We start from the raw sequence: 5,692 nt of genomic DNA, 5'->3' as shown, positions 1-5,692 counted from the left end.
AGGAGTTACTACTGGCTCTGAGCTCAGAAGTCGCTCCTGGCAGGCTCAGGGGACCATCTGGGGTGCTGGGAATAGAATTCAGGTCCTTCCTGGGTCAGCTGCGTGCAGGAAAAAGGCCCTACTGCTGTGCTATCTCTCCGGACCCAGAGTGAGGTTTTCTATCACAAATAATTAAGGCCACCATAACAGACAAATGATATTGCTTTGCAAAATACCACGGATACTCATTTCCCTGAGTCCTGATTATACACCATGTATTCTAGGGTCCAGAAAGAAGTTTCCCTCAGCAGAATGTTGCACCATTGAATTGAAGAAAAGTGGGTCTCTTGATTTTACGCCACAAAATGTACTTAACATTTACATGGGACTATTTTCTTAGGCATTGTTTTCTATTATATTTTAATCTTATTTCTGAGTTTCTATTCTCTTTTCAGTATTGAAGTTCTTTAATTGAATTGTCCCCTGCTGAATTTCATTTGTTTTATTTGTTTTCCTCTTCAAGCTTGTCTCAGTAATTTTAAATTTTAATGGCAACGTCTCTGTCACTAGACACTCTACCAGCATAATTCCATTAGAGAATCAAAATAGCTCATTGTGTGTATCATAATCCAAAATCAATACTTAAATAGAGGTTAGAGCAAAGCTCTCAGTAAATTTCACATCAAGGTTTAGCTATTTAAACATTTTATTCTCATGATAGGTCTCCTGCCAGTAAATCAAAACAGAGAACATTATCTTACTTATTCACATTTGTGAATTCAGATGACCTGAGTTCAAGGACCAAATCCATCACTTGCTAGTTATGTAGCAAAATACAACCTCTTCAAGACTCAAATGGCCCATCAAAGAAATTGGTGATTTCAGTTAACTACTCTATTTATTTTGTAACTAAAAGACTCTTACAGCTGTAAAGCTTTTATCATTTTATTCAACATTTAAATGTTTGGCCAAATGAATATTGTCAAGAATACAGATATAAAACTATTAAGAAATCCACATTTCAAATAAGCTACAAACGATAGAACTTTAAATTTAGAGAAGCACTATAGGAAATGCCTTTATTTGGTATGACTCAGATTTCACATATTTAAATAATTTTGTTCTTAAATTTCACATGACAAAGCGACCATTCCAAACCTCACTTATACATGGACTTGTCTCTGTGAAAAAGTCTCAGGCTACAAATACTGATGAGGAGTGTCAAAATAAATAAATTATGCGGTTATATTGACTTTAACACTTTCTCTTCTTTGAACTACTAATTGTAAATAATAATGAGGCCATCAGGAAGGGAGGAAAGAACTCTAAATTAGAAGAATCATGGATCTGATTCAGTAAGAAATGTTAAAACCTCTTTCTTGTTTATAAAAATAATATATTTTAATTAATATCTTTAATTAAACACCTTGATTACAAATATGATTGTAGTGGGGTTTTCAGTCATGTAAATAAAAGCCCCATCCACCAGTGCAACTTTCCATCCCCAATGTCCCCAAATCTCCCTCCTCCCCACCCCACCCCCACCTGTACTCTAGACGGGCATTCTACCTCCCTCAATTTATTCAGTTTGCTGTGATAGTTCTCAATGTAGTTATTTCACTTAATGCACTCATCACTCTGTTGTGAGCTTCATGTCATGAGCTGAACCTTACAGCACTCATCTCTTTTGTCTATGATAATTATTGCAAAACTGTCTTTTATTTTTCTTAAAGCCCATACCTGAGTCAGACTATTCTGCACCTATCTCTCTTCCTCTGGCTTATTTCACTCAGCGTAATAGATTCCATATACATCCATGTATAGGAAAATTTCATGAATTCATCTCTCCTGACCGCTGAATAATATTCAGTTGGTATATATACCACAGTTTCTTCAGACTTTTCTCTGTTGAAGGGCATCGTGGTTGTTTCCAGAGTCTGGCTAATGTAAATAGAGCTGCAATGAATATAGGTGTGAGGAAGGGACTTTTCTTATTTTATTTTTGTGTACCTAGGATATATCAATAGGAGTGGTACAGCTGGATCGTAAGGGAGCTTAATTTCCAGTTTTTGAAGGAATCTCCATATCACTTTCCATAAAGGATGGACTAGATGGCATTTCTACCAGCAATGAATAAGAGTACCTTTCTCTCCACATCCTCTCCAGCACTACTTGTTCTCATTCTTTGTGATGTGCGCCAATCTCTGTGGTCTGAGAGGGTACCTCATAGTTGTATTGATTTGCATCTCCCTGAGGATGAGCTCGTGGAATACCTTTTCATGTGCTTTCTGGCCTTTGTATTTCTTCTTTGACAAAGTGTCTGTTCATTTCTCTCGGCATATTTTTTTGAAATTAGGTTTTTTTCTTGTACAGCTGTCAGTGACTTGTATATTTTGGATATTAGCCCCTTATCTGATGGGTTTTCAGTGAATAGTTTCTCCCACATGGTGGGTGGCTCGTGTCTTGGGCACTATTTCCTTAGAGATGCAGAAGCTTCTCAGCTTAATATATTCCCATCTATTTACCCTCTGCTTCCACTTCTTTGAAGAGTGCTGTTTCCTCCTTAAAGATGCCTTTAGTCTCAATGTCATGGAATGTTTTACCTATGTGCTGTTCTATATAAATTATGGTTTCAGGTCTGATATCAAGTTCTTTAATCCATCTTGATTTTACCTTCATACATGATGTTAGCGGGGGGTTGAGTTCACTTGTTTGCAAGTGGCTAATCAGTTGTGCAAACACACCTGTTGAAGAGGCTTTCTTTGGTCCATTTAGAATTTCTTGCTCCTTTATAAAAATGAGGTGCCTGTATGTCTGGAGAACATTCTCTAAATACTCAAGCCTATTCTACTGATCTGAGGATCTGTCTTTTATTCCAATATCATGCTGTTTTGATAACTATTCTTTTGTACTACTGTTTAAAGTTGGGAAAGTAATGCCTCCTATATTCCTTTTTCTAAGGATTGCTTTAGCTATTCACGGGTGTTTATTGTTCCAAATGAATTTCAGAAGTGTTTGATCCACTTCTTTGAAGACTGTCATGGGTATCTTTAGAGGTATCGTATTAAATCTATACAATGCTTTGGGGAGTGTTGCTATTTTAATTATGTTAACCTGCCAATCCATGAGCAGGGTATGTGTTTCCATTTCCATTTCTTGGACGGGTTTTTATAGTTTTTTTTTGTATAGATTCTTCACGTCTTTGGTCAAGTTGACTCCAAGATATTTGAGTTTGTGTGGAATGGGGTTGTTTTCTTAAAGTCCATTTCTTCCCTATCATTATTGGTGTATACAAAGGCCATTGATTTTTGAGTGCCGTTTTTGTAGCCAGCCACATTGCTATATCAATCTATTGCTTCTAGAAGATTTTTGGTAGAGTCTTATGATTCTCTAAGTATAGTAACATGTCATCTGCAAACAGTGAGAGCTTGACATCTTCCTTTCTTATCGAGATTCCCTTGTAATCTTTTTCTTCCCTAATCGCTATAGCAACTACTCCCAATATTATGTTGATTAGGAGTGGAGAAAGAGGCGAGCCTTGTCTTGTACCAGAATTTAGAGGGAAGGCTTTTAGTTTTTTTTCATTGAGGATAATATTTGCCATTGTCTTGTGGTAGATGACCTTGACGATATTGAGAAAGTTTATTTCTTTCATTCTCATCTTGCGGAGAGTTTTTTTTTTTTATCAAGAATGGATGTTGGAGCTTATCAAATGTTTTCTCTGAATCTATTATTATGATCATGTGATTTTTTATTTTCTTGTTGTAGATGTTGTGTATTATGTTGATAGATTTACACATGTTAAACCATCCTTGCTTTCCTGTGATGAAATGTACTTGATCATATTGAATGATCTTGATGAGGCATTAGATCCTATTTGCCAGGATTTTGTTGAGGATCTTTACATCTGTGTTTATCAGGAATATTGGACGACTGTAATTTTCTTTTTTGGAAGAATTTGTCTGGTTTTGGTATCAAGGTGATGTTGGCTTCATAAAAGCTATTGGAAGTGTTCTTGTTTCTTTTATTTCATGAAAAATTCTGGCCAGTATTAGTAGTAGTTCCTCTTGAAAGGTTTGAAAGAATTCATTAGTGAATCCCTCTGGACCTGTTTTTGTACAGGCATTTGATTGCTGTTTTAATTTCCTCAGTAGTGATGGGCATGTTAAGATACACTACATCCTCCTTTTTCAACCATGGATGATGATAAGAGTCCAAGAATTAATTCATTTCTTCCAGGATCTCATGTTTAGTGGCATAGAGTTTCTCAAAGTAGTCTCTGATTACCCTTTGGATCTCTGCAATAACTGTAATGATCTCCCCTTTTTGTTTCTTTGTGAGTTTTTGCCAATGGTCTATCAATCTTGTTTATATTTTTTAAAGAAAATTTTTGCTTCATTGATTTTTGGATTGTTTTATAGATTTCCACTTCATAGATTTCTATTCTAAGCTTTGTTATTTCCATCTGTCTCCCTATTTTTGGTTCGTTTTGTTGATCATTTTCAAAGTTTATAAGCTGCATCATTAGGCTATTCAGGAGTGCCCCCTTCTTCCTTCCTGATGTTTGCTTGCACAGCTATAAATTTTCCTCTCAATATCGCTTTTGCTGTGTCCCATAGATTCTGATAGTTTGTGTATTCATTGCCATTTTTTTTTTCAGAAAAGTTTTGATTTCCTCTTTGATTTCATTTTGCACCCACTGGTTGTTCAGGAGCAAGCTTTTATATTTCCAGTTGTTAAAGTTTTTCTTCTGTGTTCCTTTGTAGTTCTTATCTAATTTCAGAGCCTTGTGGTCAGTGAAAGTACCCTGCAAAATTTCTGTTCTCATGATTTTATGGAGATATGATTTATGTGCCAGCATGAATATGTGCCAGGCCTCTTTCTTCTATTTATCTTCTCAGGGCTATTATATTTTTGTTGTTTTTCAGTTTGGTTGACCTATCAATTGTTGACAGGGCCATGTTGAGGTCTCCCACTATTGTTGTGTTAATATTGATGTCCTTTTTCAAATTTGTCAGTAATTGTATTAGGTATTTTGCTGGTTTTTCATTGGGTGTGTATATGTTTAGTAGTGTGATTTCTTCCTGTTGTGTATATCCCTTTATTAGTACAAAGTGTCTATCTTGTCCCTTACAACTTTCTGAATCTAAAGTTTGTGTCATCTGATATTAATATGGCCACCCCAGCTTTTTTAAGGGAGTTGTTTTCTTGGGTGGTTTTCTTCCAGCCTTTGATTTTGAGTCTATGTTTGTTCTGACTATTAAGATGTGTTTCGTGTAGGCAGTAGTAGGTTGGATTCATGTTTTTTTTTATATCTATTTTGCCATTCTGTGTCTCTTTACTGGTGCATTTAGTTCATTGACATTGAGGGAGATTATTGTCATGGGATTTAATGTCACCTTGGTGTATTAGTTTGGTGTGTCCTATTGGTCTGTTTTGTCTTAAAGTAGACCTTTTAGTTTTTCCTTTAAGGCTGGTTTTGCATCTGTAAACTTTATTAGGTGTTTCTTATCTGTGAAACTATGTATTCTTTTTCAAAACTGATCATGAGTTGGGCTTCTAGGTGAAGCATCCATTTCATTCAGTATTGTCACACTATCCCACCACTGTCTTCAAGCCTTGAGAGTTTCTTGTGACATGTCTGCTGTAAATCTTAAGAATGGTTCTTTGAATGTAATTTCCCTGTTGGATCTTGCTGCTATCAGTACTCTAT

Source organism: Suncus etruscus, chromosome 4 (assembly GCF_024139225.1).
Source record: "Suncus etruscus isolate mSunEtr1 chromosome 4, mSunEtr1.pri.cur, whole genome shotgun sequence".
Lineage (NCBI taxonomy): Eukaryota > Metazoa > Chordata > Mammalia > Eulipotyphla > Soricidae > Suncus > Suncus etruscus.
This window is presented reverse-complemented; position numbering follows the sequence as displayed.